Source organism: Nannospalax galili, unplaced genomic scaffold, assembly GCF_000622305.1.
Source record: "Nannospalax galili isolate Female #2095 unplaced genomic scaffold, S.galili_v1.0 scaffold1501, whole genome shotgun sequence".
Taxonomy (NCBI): Eukaryota; Metazoa; Chordata; class Mammalia; order Rodentia; family Spalacidae; genus Nannospalax; species Nannospalax galili.
The window spans coordinates 106,384-124,147 of NW_008343602.1; the positions used below are offsets into that span (position 1 = coordinate 106,384).

Below are 17,764 nucleotides of genomic sequence, written 5' to 3' on the forward strand. Positions count from 1 at the left end.
AGACCTGAAAGAGGTCATAGTCTGGTGAAGATTCTAATATGTGACTATAGACAGACGGAAATATGCTTAGGGCACTATGAAGTTAGGAACATTAAAAAGCTCTGTCTAGTTAGATTAATGCACCCCAGAAAAGGTGATGGCAGAAAAATTTGTAAGCTTAAGCAGGAGTACAAATTAAAGTCAGGGGAATGGAAAAAGGCAGAAGTCCACGCACCAAAGAAGAAGCGCCAGCACATACATACAACAAGGACAAAAGCTTCACGAACATGAAGGCTCCCATGCCATTTGCTCTTATTTCACAGAAAGTAAAAAAGAACTTAAGGTAGAGAAATGTAGAGGCCTGAAAACAGGAGATCACATAACGCACATTTATCTTAAAATTTATCCCGTGGGTGTAGAGTAAATTAGTCAAAATTGACTAATATAAAATTGCTTTGGGAAATTGTAGGTTCACACATGCATTCTTAATATACAAATACAAATGTATACCAATAATATCTCTATCTTTTACCTGTGTGTATATGCAGCTAATGCTAAGGTTAGTAACTTTGACATTCTTTGGTAGACATGTCATCATACATGCAAAAAAGGAGAAAGATGTGGTGCTCAATAGTTTTTTTTAAATGATTAGCAATAAATGTACAAATCAAACTAAAACCAACTGAAAAGTTCTCACTGAAAATTCTAAAGCACATACATATATTCAAGAAACCAAAGATACAAGAGGTTCCCACCAACACTAGGAAGAAGAGGGAAGCAGCAAACTGTGTAAGGCAGAAACGTGAAAGACACAGTGCTCTGTTGGATATGGGAAGGGGAGATATATACCACATATGACCTAACTTTGAGAGATGAATTAAAAATGTTCTATAGGGCTAAGATCAGGTAACAAGATAAACGAACCAAGACGGTGTTATGTAGGGAACAGAAGTCACTTACCAGGGAAATGAACAAAAGATGTCTCAACATAATCTACAATCCAGCTTAGTGGCTGAATATGGGATATGAGCAATGGAGAAAAAGGAGGATTAAATAAATTTCATGGTTTGACTTAAAGAGCTGGGTAGATAGATGACGGTAGCACTAACTTAATAGTAAAAATGCAAAGAGCTTCCTTCAAAAAGTTGAACAACTTAAACTTGTTCACATAAATTATAAAGCAGCCTGACAAAATCAGAGACTTTTAACCTAAAAATTGCTCAAATAATCTTAAGGGTAGGGAAAATGCATAGAATAAAAATGTATTCTAGGAGCTAGAGATATGGCTCAGCAGTTAAGAGCACTTGCTGCTTTTGCAGAAGACCTGGGTTTGATTCCCAGCACCCACATGGCAGCCAACATTCATCTATAACTCCAGTTCCAGAGGATTTAGCACCCTCTTCCGACCTTTGTAAGCACTGCACAACACAGGCACACTTACATCCAAGCAATACACTCATACATGTAAAATAGAAATAATAAAAATAAACTATGAGAAAAATGCATTCTAGGATCTTTCAGGTATAAGTACATCTGAAATGATACAAATGGTTATGATTACCCAGGGAAGGACAGCTAGTGAGTAAAACAGAGATCAGAGAAGGATCCAAGGGGCTGGAGAGATAGCTCCATGGTTAAGTGCACTTCCAGAGGACTCGAATTAGGTTCCCAGCACACACATCAGGCTGCTCACAACTCCCTTGGCCCCAGGGTATCTAATACCTTCTGTGGGCACCTGCATTCATATGCACATACCTGCACATAGACACATACATACATACATATAAATAAAAATGAAAGTAAATACTTAAACAAAAATAGGACCTGAAATGTATCAGTACTTGAGGACTGAATGGACAAAGAATCATCATTAAAGAGACATAGAAGAAACGGCTACAGTTTAAAAAGTATACTGAAATATTAAAAATGGTATGAAAGTAAAGGAAATGTGAGAATTACATGCAGTAGGCCATCCAACAGAAAGAGCTGAAAAATTAAGTTAGGACTCCCAAGAAGAAAATCATCCATGGTCATGTCCGTAGCAGCTCTGTCAATAGTTAACTGTAGCCTGTCAGTCACTGTGGTAATCAGAGGGCGGAGAACTATGGAGGAAGAAAGTAGGTCAGTAAGAATCAACTCTTCTGATGGTTAGTATCAGAAAAATATAAAGTGGAGAGCCCCTGCCAACAGGTGTGGCACGACTGTTTGGTAAAGTCTGGAGCAATCAAAGAAGAAAGAACGGCAAAACAGAGATCTGAGATGAGAGAAACAAGAATGGCGGGTGGAACATGGCTCTAGACAAGGAAGGGCCAGCACTGAGGGATGCTCAGAGCTCAGTAATGTGGAGGTAAACTCAACCTCGAGTCTGAGGAAAGGAAATCTAAGTGTATGCAGCTACAGAATACCACTACTGGTACATGGGAAGTCAAAGGAGATCTCACCTGACAGAGATGAAGAGAGGAGAACTGGTTAAACAGAGGTCAAGAGGAATGTTAGAAACGGCGTCTCTTCCCACACCATGTATTTATAATCTAAGTTGCTACTCTTTTGTCCTTCCATAAAATTCAAACTGGGCAAGCAGGAAGAGGATCAAGCTTCACTATAGAGTTCACTTGTTTCACAGATACTTACTATAACCACAACTGTCCAGACATGTATTTACAAAATATCACCAGACTATCTGTACTCCAAGCTTAGGGAGATACTGTATTCAGCTTAAAAAATGTAGTGCTGAAGTAACAGTTCTATAATAAAAGAGGTAGACAGCTTGATCATTCAAAGCAAAGTTTTATAATGAGCAAAGAGAAATATATGAGATATCCTAAAACAGGAGTGTCAGGGTTTAATTATTCAGTTAAATTAACTTTTTTCATGAGAATCAAATGGCCTGCCTTCCTCAAAGGGAACAATTTAATTAATCTGATGAATTTCTATCAAAATAAGCTAAGCTTCATACACAATGATTCCAAACAAAACCCAGTAAATTTTGTACTTCTCACTGGCATGCTCCTGGTAAGCCACACGCACTCCAGGGCTTAGCCATGGTTCATGGGTACAATTTTTTTCAAAGACTTATTTTTAATTTTTTATTCTTTTGATTTTCTGAGACAGGGTCTTCCTGTAGCTCCAGCTAGCCTGGAACTAGCTATGTATACCAGGTTGGCCTGTATCTCACAGAGATCTGCCTGCCACTGCCTCCTGAGTGCTGGGATTAAAGGCATGCACCGTCATTCGTGGCAATTTATTTTATTTTTTAATCATGCTATGGGTGTATTTATGTGGGTACGGACTCATGACTGGAGGTGCTGAAGGAGACCAGAAGTGGGCATCAGATCCCCTGGCTTTAGAGTTACAGGAATTTGTGAAGTACCCAGCATAGGTTCTGGGAACTAAGATCTAGTCCTTTGCAAGAGCAGCAACTGCTCTTAACCACTGAGCCATCTCTCTGCAGCCTAGACAGGCACAAATTTGAAGGGGGTTTTCCTCCCATAAGTGTGGTAGGAGAAAGCAATACTCAAACTGCTCACGATTTTCCCTGCCTGCTTCTATATACCTCAGCAACGTGCCATGGGAGCCCATGCTGGAGATACCATCAGGGAAAACATACAGAAGAGCATCCTCTCAGCGCCCAAAAGGAATCCATCCACTCCACAAAAGAGGACTGTGCTAAGGTCTTACACAGAACAGATTACAGAATTAAGTCAAACTATCAAATCAAAGAATGATAATCGTATTTTATTTTGTAAGTTTCATCAAATTCACCTGATATCAAAAGCAATCCCAGAAGATACTTAACTATGATCCCCAATGCACCGAAAAGGAACTGCAGGCTCAAGTTAAGAGAACTGCAAAAACCCACATAATGAACGATCTCTTCAATGTCAAGACTACTCATCTATTTTTTTTATTTATTTTTTATGTGTATGAGTGTTATGCCTGCCTGTGTGTAAGTACACCCAGGTCCTGCAGTGCCTGGGAGGAGAGAGGAGGGTATCAGATCCCCCGGAACTGGAGCTATGGACAGCTGTTAGCCACCATATGGGTTCTGGGGTTGGAACCTGGGTCTTCTGCAAGAGCAGCCAGTGCTCTTAATGGCTGAGCAGCTCTTGTGTATCCACAGGCGCTCCTGTGCAGTTCCAATACAGCATTTATTGATTTCTGTGTGCTACTCCTTGTTAATGCCTCCTACATCTTTGTTTTCCTTACTGAACAACTGTATCATCTGTAGATGACACTGTGGAAGGAGGAGTACTCAGTACTTTAACTTGCTCCAGATCTCTCATCCTTCACAGCTACTTATGATTCAGGATAAAGGAACTCTTATAAAGACAAGCAGGTAAATAAGTGAAGGGAAGGACTACATTTAGAACAATAATTGGTTCAAATGTTTGTATGAAACTAGCAGAACACTATGGCTTTCTCATGGCAGCTGCTAACGTTTGTAATCAAAACCCAAATTGTTCCCTCTCTTACCTGTTCTCGATGCTGAGAATGATGAAGGCATATGGCATGAACATTAGGAACCAAAGTTTGCTTATTGGAAAGCATTCATAGACTAATTGGATAAATAACAGTGGAAAACACAACTACAGTGTGTTACCTTACGAAGTGGAAGAACAAGCACAATTTTTTTCTTAGAGAGGACTACACAGTGTGAGTGATATAAATGCTTTATAAGTTCTCACAATTTTCATAAACAAGATACTGATAAAGGCAAGTTTTTAAAAGTCCATACCCATTTGAGAAATGTATAAAATGGAACTAGTATAAAATGGAACTCTCTTAAAGCTGGTCCTTTAAGAGAGCATTTCATAGAAGCAATCAGATCCTACTCCTTTGCTTGAATCTGTCTTTAGAACAAATCTCAAAGCTAACAAAAAGCATCACACTCAGTGGACTTCACAGATATTGATGGGATGGTTTACCCAACAGAACATACATTCTCAACAGTTCTTGAAGCTTCTCTAAAATACACTACTACATCTGGGACACAGAGAAAATCTACTTTTGGTTTTTAAAATATTTGCTTTAAGGTTTTGAGAATTTCATACAATGCATTTTGATCATATTCTCCTCCCGTACTTCCTCTGAGACTCATACCTCCTTACCCCCCAACTCCATGTCCTTTTTTATTTCTAATATCTCATCAAGACCAATTTGTGCTGCCCATATAGTCCTGGGAGTAGGACCACCCAATGGTACTTGATCTACTTCTCAGGGCCACACCCTCAAAGAAAACTGTCTCTCCTCCTCCCAAAAGCTATGGATGGCCAATAGCTCTTCAGCTTGGATTACCCTTCCCCCTCTGTGCTTAGATTTTGCCTGGCTTGATCTTGCACAGGTCTAGTGCATGCTGTCCTAACCACTGTGAGTTCATATGTTAAACTTCCCTGTTGTGTTCAGAAAATCCTATGTTTATATAGTCATATACCACCCTGGCTCTTGCAATCTTTCTACCTCTTACTCCATGATGATCCCTGAGGATGGGGCATAATATAGACATCACATTTAGTGCTAAGCACTCTGTGGTCTCTTATCCTCTGCACATTAAGCAACTGTGAGTCTCTGTATCACTCACCACTACTACAAAAAGAAGCTTCTTGGAAAAGGGTTAAGAGATGCACTAATCTATGACTACAGCAGTAAGTTACTAGGAGCTGGACTAACACTATGTAAATTTAACAGAATATCAGTAATAAGCTCTACCCTAAGGCCTATAACCTATCTGTCCACAGGTTGTTGGCCTCAATAATGGTGCTAGATATGAGTGCTTTCTTGTGGAGGGGGTCATCAATCCAATAGAAAGTGGCTGGTGATTCTCATAGCATTCATACAGCTATTACACCAGTGGGCATATCTTGCCAGGCTAGTCTTTACTATAGCTGGTAGGGTTCACAGCTAGATAAGACTGATGATTCATTTTCTTCTCTGGTAATGTGTCTAGGGAGTCACCAGTTGCCTCAGTAGGTTAGAGGGAGGGGCTAATAAATCCAAGATCCTGGATTTGATATGCCCATGGTTTAAAATACTGAGAATAAGTAACTGTTGAGTGTTTGAGTGCTCAGTCTTAAGCAGGACATCTACATCACCCTTCTAAGGCCCAAGGAATGCTGGGGGGGGGCGGGCAGAAAGGTTCTAAGATCCAAAAGATGGAGAAGAGTGCCACAAAATACTGTCTTCCAGTGTGTCACAGCTGCTGCAATCATGAGCACACAGCAGCTGAGGTTGTCTGCACAGAAAACAAGACGTGAAAGTGGGAAAGGGACTGCTTAGTGAGAAAGCCAGCAAGAGTGCAAAAGGTAAAATAGTGCTGAGAAGTGAACAGGAAGTGTGTGTGTGTGAGTGTCTGTGTGTCTGTGTGCGTGTCTGTGTGTGTGTGTGTCTGTGTCTGTGTGTCTGTGTGTGCGTGTGTCTGTGTCTGGTCTGTGTGTCTGTGTGTGTGTGTCTGTGTGTCTGTCTGTATGTCTGTGTGTCTGTGTGTGTGTCCGTGTGTCTGTCTGTGTGTCTGTGTGTCTGTGTGTTTGTGTGTGTGTCTGTGTGTCTGTATGTCTGTGTGTCTGTGTGTCTGTGTGTTCTGTGTGTGTGTGTCTGTCTGTCTGTGTGTCTGTGTGTCTGTGTGTATGTGTCTGTGTGTCTGTGTGTATGTGTCTGTGTCTGTGTGTGTCTGTGTGTCTGTATGTGTGTGTGTGTCTGTGTGTCTGTCTGTGTCTGTGTGTCTGTATGTGTCTGTGTGTTCTTTCAAAGAGAGTGAAGTCCTAGGTATTATCACATCAGAGAGGTGAAATAATTAGCTGAGAGACTGGAGAGATGGTCCATCTGTGTCTGTGTGTGTGTGTCTGTGTGTGTGTGTCTGTGTGTCTGTATGTCTGTGTGTCTGTGTGTGTGTCTGTCTGTGTGTGTGTCTGTGTGTCTGTGTGCATGTCTGTCTGTGTGTGTGTGTCTGTGTGTCTGTATGTCTGTGTGTCTGTGTGTCTGTGTGTGTATCTGTCTGTGTGTGTGTCTCTATGTCTGTGTCTGTGTGTGTCTGTGTGTCTCTGTGTGTGTCTGTATGTGTGTGTCTGTGTGTATGTGCCTGTGTGTCTGTGTGTCTGTGTGTCCGTGTGTGTGTCTGTGTGTCTGTGTGTGTGTGTCTGTGTATGTGTGTGTGTGTCTGTGTGTGTGTCTCTCTGTATGTCTGTGTGTCTGTGTATCTGTGTGTATGTGTCTGTGTGTCTGTGTGTGTCTGTGTGTCTGTATGTCTGTATGTCTGTGTGTGTCTGTGTGTCTGTCTGTGTGTCTGTCTGTGTGTCTGTCTGTGTGTGTGTCTGTGTGCATGTCTGTGTGTGTCTGTCTGTCTGTCTGTATGTCTGTGTGTCTGTGTGTCTGTGTTTGTATCTGTGTGTGTGCCTCTATGTCTGTGTCTGTGTGTCTATGTGTGTGTCTGTGTGTCTCTGTGTGTGTCTGTATGTGTGTGTCTGTGTGTCTGTGTGTCTGTGTCTGTGTGTATGTGTCTGTGTGTCTGTGTGTGTGTCTGTCTGAATGTCTATGTGTCTGTGTGTATCTGTGTGTCTGTGTGTGGGTTTGTGTATGTGTGTGTGTGTCTGTGTGTGTGTCTGTGTGTCTTTGAGGCAGGGTCTCCCTGTAGCTCCAGCTGGCCTGGACTCACTATGGAGACCCTGTAGCTCCAGCTGGCCTGAATCACACAGAGATCTGCCTGCCTCTACCTCCTGAGTGCTGAGATTAAAGGCATGCCACCATGACTGGCAGGAACACAACACTTTTTATACATGTATGAATGATAAAAAAAAATCTCTAAAATTGAAAGTGGTGATAGCTTCACAATCCTATGAATTCACTGCATTAAAATACAATGAATTATATAAATGGGAAAATTGTGTGCTCCATGAATTATTAATCAATTAAGATTTTCATAAAGAAAATTTTGGCAAATTGAATTCAAGAACACATTACGAAGATCATACCTCATGGTTTAGATGGCTTCATTTCAGGAACGCAAAGCTGTTTTAGTATACACCAGTGAGTAAGTGTAAATCGGCACACAAACAGACTTGAGAGAAACCACATGATTACTTCAATCATTATAGGAAAGGACCCTGATGCAGTTCAACATCCCTTCATCATAAAAATCCTGAAGAAACTTAGTAATGGAAGGAACATACTCCAGTACAATAACAACTATACACCAGTCCTATGGCTAACAGTATGCTAAATGGGGAGAAGTTGAAAGCATTTCCTGTAAAATCCAGAAGGAGGCAAGGGTGCCCACTCTCTCCATTCATATCCCATGTAGTGCTTGGATGTATTATCTTGAGCAGTAAGAGAAGGAAATAAAGGGAAATGCAAGACATTTTAAAAGAAATATAAATATTAAAGGAAAAGGCAAAGTGTCCCCTCCTATATGCAGATAACACGATGCAGTGTTTAAATGACCTTAAAAGATTCTACCAGAAAACTCTCAGACCTCATACCACTTTCACCAAAGTAACAGGATACAAAATCAACACACAAAAATCAGAACTTTCTATAATTCCAATAATGAGCTTTCTGAGAAATAAATCAGGAGAGGAAAATCCCATTCACTATAGCTTCTAAATAATTCAATACCTAAGAATAAATCTAACCAGGAAGGTGAAAGAACTGAAAAAATTAAAACTTGAAAACTCTGAAGTAAGAAATTAAAGATGATTCTAGAAAATATAGGGCTCCCATAATCATGCGTTAGCGGAATCAGTGGCATAAAATGGCTACATTACTGAGATCAATCTGTAGATTAAATGCAATTCTCAAAAATATTCTACTTTCTTCACAGAACTGGGAAAAGCAATCTGAAAGCATAAAAGCTCTAAATAGTCAAAGAAATATTAAGCAGAAAGAGAAATACTGGAGGCATCATAATTGTATTTAGTAGGATAACAGTACAAAATCAGTCACGTAATTCAGCAGAGGAGCAGACATAAACCCTCACAGTAACAGCCACCTGACTGTTGACAAGATGTGAGAAATGTGATTGGAGAAAAGACATCCTCTTCACAAACAGTGCAGAGAAAACTGGTTGTCACATGTGGAATATTGAAATTGGACCTCTATCTCTAACTCTGTACAAAAGACAATTCAAACAATGAAAACCTTAATGTAAGACTCCAAATTCAGAAACGTAAGAAAAAAAACAATTCAGGATATAGGCATAAACACAGACTTTCTAAAAAGGACTCCAATAGCTCAGGAAATAACCAAAAACAGAAATGAGCATGAGATTACATGAAGTTAAAAGTTTTCTTCAGAGTCAAAGAAAACTATCCTATCAGAGTCCACAGAAAGCCTATTGTACGAAAAGATCCTGTCTTTAATCACTACTGTGCAAAGGGCTCAAGTAATGCTACACCTTCCAGCTTAGTGCATGTGACCTTCCTAACATACTAATCATTAGATTTAATAAAAAGACACATACACACATTGATCCAATAGGCTGATTATGTTACATATTCAATAAATACCAACTATTGTTATCAAACATTGGAGTGACATTAACTAAAGCTACAACAAATACAGTCCACAAAGTCCACCTACAATAGCCTGGTCCCTCTTCCATACTGAATCCCACACACATTCAATTTCATTCTGCTGAACCCTAACTCAATTTCTGTCTTCCAATTCCAATGTAAATCTATTTACCATTTCAGAGTACATCTCAAGTATATTCAACAAAATAGAGTTGGTATCCCCTGTCAGACATCCTGCCCTAGAAACATCCACCTCTGATTCAAAGACAAATTTATATTCTATTTCCATCAAGAAAATTTATAGACAAATTGATTTTGATGCCTTAGATAACTTCTTTCTTTCTTTCTTTCTTTCTTTCTTTCTTTCTTTCTTTCTTTCTTTCTTTCTTTCTTTTTCTTTCTTTTGTTTTTGGTCTTTTTGAGACAGGGTCTCCCTGTAGCTCCAGCTGCCTGGAACTCGCTCTATAGACCAGGCTGGCCTCGAACTCACAGAGGATCCACCTGCCTCGGCCTCCCAAGTGCTGGGATCAAAGGCGTGTGCCACCATGCCGGGCTAGATCACTTATTTCTATAGCCGCTACATCAGCTCTAAACCTAAACCTAGAGATCCAAAATTTTTAAAGGAATTTCTGCATTCCTTTTAAGCTCCACGAAGTTTAGGATTATCAAACTGAACAAGACGTGTTCATGCGTTACACAGTTCATGTCTTTTGTGTGTACTGTCTGTAGCAGCTGATTTCCTATCCTTTCGTCACAGGTACAGGGTGACAGATCATCCTTGGTTCCCTTCTCCTTCGTACCCTCCACACACAATGAAACACCATGTCACACCAATTCTACTTTCCTAACATGTATTAATCACGTGTTTCCAAAGAAACAGAGCAGATAAAAGAAATATGTGGTATATGTGTGTGTGGGGGGGTGTACACAAAGAGGCAAAGCAATTAGGAAAGCAGAGACATCCTGAGATATTTACAAACATGCTGTTGACCCAGGTAACCTCTAGGGCAAATGCCAGTAGGCTGTAAGAACTGATGCTTCAGATTAAGCCTAAAGGCAAGAAGGAAGGAGAAAACTCTTCACTTGAGGAATCAGCTTTTCTACTCTGATCATGCCTTCACTTTGCCAAAAGAGGCCAACTCAATCTGCTCTACTCAGTCTACTAACTCAATCTCATGCCAAGCCACACTAAGCACAGAATGATGTATGATCAGATAACTGGGCACTCCACATCCCTACCAAATCAAAGCTTAAAATTATCCAACAAGATACATGTGTTTGGGGCTGGAGAGAAGACTCCACAGTTAAGAACACTGACTGCTTTTGCAGATGATCTGGGTTTGGTTCCCAGCACCCACATGGTGGCTAACAACTGTCCATAATTCCAGTTCTACGGGGTCCAATGCCCTTTTCTGACCTCCATGGACACTGCACGACACAGGTACACTTAATATACATGAAGGCAAAACACCTATACATATAAATTTAAAAAAAAACCACATTTATTTAAAACACACGTCTAAATATGTCCTCCTCTAATATGTCCTTCCTCACCTTGGTTCACACCATGATTATCTCTTGAAAAAATTAATATGACATCCTCAATTAGCTGACCTACCATTCTCGAGTTTTGACCTCCTTCCGGCTAAAGTCTGCTTAAGTCCAACTTTGATAAATGGATTTCTATTCTTAAAAATATTCCCATATTTGGGGCTGGAGAGATAGCTCTGCGGTTAAGAGCAATAGCTGCTCTTGCGGAGGACCCAGGTTTGACTCCCAGCACCCATATAGCAGCTAACCACCATCCATAGCTGCAGTCCCAAAGGAATCCAACGCTCTCTTCTGACCTCCCTAGGCATTGTATGACACAGGTGCACATACATACACGCAGGCAAAACAAACAAACAAAATAAAAAAATAATAAAATATTTTTTAAAATTCCAGAACCTTCCCTTATGACACAGACCAGAGTCCTTCAAGGTCCTCATCTTGCCCTCAAACCATTAAGTCCCTACCTTCTTCTAGCTTACCTCCATCTTCACCCTTATTTACATGCAAATAATAAAGCTTCTTACAGTTCACCAAACAAGCTATACTAGTTAACACAGCTATACAGATTGTTCCCTCCCTAGTGTGTTCTTACACTATAACCCAGATGTGTACTGATCTTTCAAGCTCAGCTTCAAATTCTCTGTGAAATTTTCCAAATTATCTCTAGGATGAGAAAATCCTTACACTCACATTAGCCTGTTTTGAATGTATGTGTGATTTCATATTGAAGAGGAGAAATTCTTGAGGGCAAGCTTTGTGTGGGGGTGGGGGTTCTGTCCCTTCCTTGATGTCTATCTCCTACATAGTTGGTGATCTGAACACTTCTCACACCACACACACACACACACACACACACACACACACACACACAGTGTATCAAATATCTAAATAGCATCTCTTCAAATGTACTCAGATGACATAGGGAAATGTTTACTTTCTTACTAGTAATTATTATTACAATGAAAAATTTAAATCCAACATTAATAATTAATTCAACAGACTCTCATGCCTGCAATATGATAAAAGTAATGTTTATGCCACCTAGTGGTCAAACAAAAGATGTTATTTAAAACCATAATGTATCTTTAGACATAACAGTGTTGCACCTGAAAGCAAGTATTTGGCTTTTTTCTCTAGGAGGAGATATACTGCAAAGCATGTTTGAGAAATGCTGACAAAGAAAAGACTTCAATTGTTTTATCTCAGTATAGCAATTGCATCATCATTCTAACTCTGAATATATCAAAAGAGGTAATAATAATATGTATTAAATAAAACCAAATGGAATGGTTTAGTAAATTGTAGTCTCTGCTTGAAAATGAAACAAAATGGGTATTTGTAGACAACTTGCTTCTAAACAGCTTGATGCAACAATTCCTTCTGCTGCCAAGTGCTCAGACTCTGCATTTCCTGTCTCTTTCCTCTAGCTCTCCAACCAGAACCTCCTTCAGTGATGTCCCTGTGACTCCCTCCCCCACTCCACCTTCCAGAATGCCACCACTTTACCCACAGCCGCCAGAGGTTTTCTTGGCTAAAGACTGTCTAATCTAAATCTCCAATCACAACCTCCCCAGGAGGTGTCTTTTCTGGATAGTACCCTTTTTTGATGTTGAAAATACTTTAATAAGCTATTTCTTACAAAATTACTATTTTCATTTATATAACTCTGGTTTGAAATAAGTTGAAGTGTAGGGTATATGGGATATAATGAAGGATTTACTGAAAAAAATCTAATCAGATACAATACATTGAGCACATATATATGTCTATATAAATACATACACACATATAAATATTGATATAACCCAACACTTATAAAAATAATTATAAAGTACTAAAGGGCTAGAAAGATAGCTCAGCAGTTGAGAACACCTTCTTCCAGAGGACCTGGGTTAAATTCCCAGCACTCACATGGCAGCTAACAATTCATAACTCCACCTCCAAGGGATCTGACACTCTCTTCTGGCAGAAGAGACACATTTATGTACATGCAGACCAAACACTCATACATATAAAATAAAAATAGAACAAACACATATATTTAAATACTTGCACAGGAATACAGTTATAAAACTATGTAGGGGCTGGAGAGATGGCTCAGCTGTTAAGAACACTGACTATTCTTGCAGAAGACCCGGGTCTGAATCCCAGTAACCCACATGGCCTCTTCTGAACTCCACGGGCATTGCACAACATGGGTGCACTTACCTACATGAAGGCAATAGTCATACACATAAAATAAAAATAATAAATAAATTTTTTTAATTATATAAATACATGTCAAACTTTTTTGATTGCTATGAATCCAGGAATGAAATTAAATCAGAAATCTAAGCAACAAGATTACATAAACTGATTTTTCCTTTCTATTGACTGATAACTAATCTTGATAAATTATCTGTTACTTGACTTGCTGAGTCTTTTATCTTAATATCCATCACTCACAATATGAATTCATGTTAAAGATTTAGTCTATATACAAAAGTATCTGAAGGGAAATTGGGTGTTAAGAATTAAGGACAGATGCCGGGCATAGTGGTGCACGCCTTTAATCCCAGCACAAGGGAGGCAGAGGCAGGTGGATCTCTGAGGGGTCAAGGACAGCCTGGTCTACATAGTGGGTTCCCAGACAGCTGGGGCTATAGGGAGACCCTGCCTCAAGAAAAAAAAAAAAAAAAGAAGAAAAGAGAATTAAGGACTGAAAAAAATTATTTAATATATTTTAATATTTAATATTATTTAATATAATTGGGATACAGAAATTAAAAAATTAAAATGAAAACTACAATATTTTAAAATTCATTTTGCTTTTTATTGAATTTTTTGTAATTTTACACAGTATCTTTGATCATATTTAGAATTGCTCTCATATCTGCACCCGTCTTCGAGCCCCCGGCCAAATTTCATGTTTTCTGTCATATACGATAAGGCATATTGAGCCAATTTTGTGAGCCCAAATGTTCTTCGGGATGTGTCCACCCACTGGACCATGGTTAAGCTATCTGTAATCACACACTTAAAGAAAACCAGCTCCCCCTCTCCCAGCAGTCTGGTGCCACCACTCCTTAGTTAACGTTGGGGCTTCTTACTAACTTCCCCACATCTATGCTGGGTTTTTGTCCGGTTTGAGCTTGTGTGAGTCTTCTGCATGCTGCTATCATTGCTGAGAGTTTGTATGAGTAAAATCCAAGCTGTCTGGAACACTGTTTCCTTGTGGTCATCCACCGCCTGTGATTCTTACCAGTTCTTCTTCCACAATGACCCCCGAATGTTGAGAAGCAGAGGTTGGATATAGGTGTCCTATATATTCAGGGATAAATTCTCTGCAGTCTTTTACTCTCTGAACATTGGTCAGCTATGGCCTTCTGTATAAATCACCATCTATTGCATGAGGAAGCTTCCGTGGTGAGAGTTGAACACGCATACATATTCTCTCTACCCTCTATTTTTCTGAGTTCTCTGAGTCTCAGGTGTAGAGGTTTCCCTGAAGATACGTCACTTAGGGCTGGGCACTTCACAGACACATATTCTCTATGTATGACCAATTGTGAAACGTTATAATACTCTCCATCTGTTGCAAAAATAAGCTTCTTTGAGGAGTGGTGAGAGGTACATTTATCTGTAAATATAAGGATGCATATTAAGAATACAGAAGACCATTATATCGGTCTGAAGGTGTGACAGAAGTAGGTTTTTCTCTAGGATCTATGACCTTACCGGCCATATGTATTTGGCTATGTTTACAGTACCATATATATTCTCTCCCACTAAGAGGGTGCTAAGTCCCACTAAGAAAACTGTTGATTACCCCAAGATAACAATGCACTGATGCACCAATAGGGATGATTTGCTGGGCCAGTCGCTGTTGTGGTTCAGAGACTTTATAGTAGTTTGGCAGTTGGCATAGTACCTTCTAATGTTATGGGGGCTAGTCTACAGGAAGGAGAATTTCAGATCAGTTCCAGCTCCATTACTTTAAGTCCTGTGTCTGAAGTATGGCCTGTCTTCAGCAATAGGGTCTTACCATCAAGTTCTGGAAGGCAATCAAGGGCTGTGGCAATAGCCCACCAGCAGTGAATGAGGGTTCCCCTTTCCCCACATCCTTGCCAGCCTTTTCTGTTGTGTTGTTTGTTCTCTTGATTTTGGTTGTTGTTGTTTGTTGGATTTGTTTTTTTGACAGGGTTTCCCTAGTTCCAGCCTGCCTGCAACTCACTGAGTAGACTAAAGTGGCCTGAATCTCACAGAGATCCATCTGGCACTGCCTCCCTCCTGAGGGCTGGGATTAAAAGTATGTGTATACTTTGTTCTCTTGATTTTAGCCATTCTGGCTGGGTAAGATAAATCCTTAAGGCAGTTTTCATTTACATTTCTCTAATTAGTTTAGATGTTGAACACTTTTTAAGGTATTTCTTACCATTTTTATTTCTTCTTTGAGAGCTCTCTGGTCCTGCAGGCTCAGCATCTTTCCTAGGCCCGGCTCCTGGGAGAGTCCAACCCCAAAAATCCTGAGTCCAAAATCTTTCCTGGAGGGATCCAGACCTTAGGAGAAAGCCTGAGAGCATCTGACACTCATCTGAATTGGGCCTCTGTGGGAACTCCAGAAGACAAAAGCAATCCGACCACTCCAATATAAAATCAAAAGAGAGAACCGGAAGCTAAGAGCAACCAGCTTTTCAAGCCCAAAAAGTAAACCACAAAGACACATAAAGTTCACAAAAAGAAGCAGACCTAAACTTGAAGGCGTGACTCTCACATAAGAATCAGAAACTATAAAAGAAATTCACATGTCTAAATCACAGAGAAAAATAATAACATGAAAAACCAAAATAATATATCCCCAACAAATACCAGTAATCCTCTAGAGGAGTACAATGAGAACTCCCTAGAGATAATGCAGGACATGGAACTCAAAAAAACAATTATAAACATGATAAAAGAATTCAGTGAATTTAAAGAACACACAAAGAAATCAAAGAACTCAAGGAAGATAGGGATAAACTTCTGAATGAATTCAGAAAAGAGTTAGAAATCTTGAAGAATACTCAGGCTGAAATGAAGAAGGAAGTGAAACACTCAGTAAGCCAATTAGAAATGACAGGAGAAAGCCTCACCAATAGGATGAATGAAATGGAAAACAGAGTATCAAGACTGGAAGATAAAGTGGAAGAACTAGACTGTCGCTCAAGCAAAGATTAAGAAAAATTTAAGAAATCACAAGAATGGAATATGCAGGAATTGTGTGACACCATAAAAAGACCAAACTTGCAAATCATGCGCATACAGGAAGGAAAAGAATCCCAAGGTAATGGCATGGACGAGATCTTCAACAGAATCGTGGAAGAAAATTTCCCCAAATTAAAGAAAGATATGCCCATCCAAATATAATAAGCATATAGAACATCAAACAGACAGGACCAGAAAAGAAACTCTTCATGGTACATCATAGTAAAAACACTACATGTACAAAATCAAAGAGACAATACTGAAAGCTGCAAAAGAGAAACAACAAGTCACATATAAAGGAAAACCCATTAGGGTTAAAGCTGAATTTTCAGTGCAGACTATGAAAGCCAGAAGAGCATGGACCAAAGTATTCCCAGTTTTAAATGACCACAGATGCCAACCCAGATTACTATACCCAGCCAAAATGTCTATTATACTAGAAGAGGAAAGAAAAATCTTCTGTGACATAAATAGGCTGAAGTAATTCATGACAGTTATATCAAGAATGAAAACAGAAATAAAAATGACAATGCTCATCTTTCATTAATAACTTTAAATAATAACAGATTGAACTCCCCAGTCAAAAGACAGACAAGGTGAATGGATTAAGAAACAAAACCCATCGTTTTGTTGTGTGCAAGAAACTCATCTCAAGGACAGACACTATCTCAAAATGAAAGGCTGGAAAAAAATATACCAAGCAAATGGCACTAAGAAAAAAGCAGGCGTAGCACTTCTATTATCTGACAAAACAGACTTTAAACTAAAACTAATCAGAAGAGACAAAGAGAGCCACTTCACTTTGTTCAAAGGAACAATGAATCAAGACGATATTACAATCATGAACATATATTCACCAAAGTCTGGTGCACCCAACTTCATAAAAACAATACTACAGGCCTTTAAGGCCCAGATTAACCCCAACTCATTAATAGTAGAGGACTTCAATACCCCACTGTCACCATTAGATAGGTCAACAGGGCAGAGAATTAACAGAGAGACATCTGAATTAAACAATACCATATATCAAATGGACTTAACAGACATCTACCAAGTATTCCACTCAAGCACCAAAAGACAAACTTGCAACTCAGCACCCCATGGAACCTTCTCCAAAATCGACCATATACTGGGGCACAAAACAAAGCTCAGCAAATACAAAAAGATTGAAATAATTCCATGCATTCTATCAGACCACAATGCAATAAAGCTTACAATCAACACCAGAAGAAGCCCTAGTCACCACATGAACACATGGAGATTAAACAACATACTACTGAATGATAAATGGGTCAAAACAGAAATTAAGAAAGAAATAAAAGTATTCCTGGAATTAAATGAAAAGGACAATACAACACAACCAAACCTCTGGGACATGCTGAAAGCTGTCCTTAGAGGGGAGTTTAGAGCTCAAAGTGCCTACAACAAAAAATTGAAAAGAAGACAAATAAATGACTTACCATTGCAACTCAACACACTTGAAAAGCAACAACAAACAAAACCCAAACCCA

At 39.4% G+C, this 17,764-nt stretch overlaps 1 protein-coding gene across 1 annotated transcript in view; it reads right to left on the reverse strand.

The window, feature by feature from the left end:
• Positions 1–17,764, reverse strand: part of Mei4 (meiotic double-stranded break formation protein 4) — a gene marked incomplete at its 3' end in the record, with an annotated part of 159,489 nt that overhangs the window by 57,908 nt on the left and 83,817 nt on the right. The gene's annotated exons all lie outside the window — the stretch shown is intronic.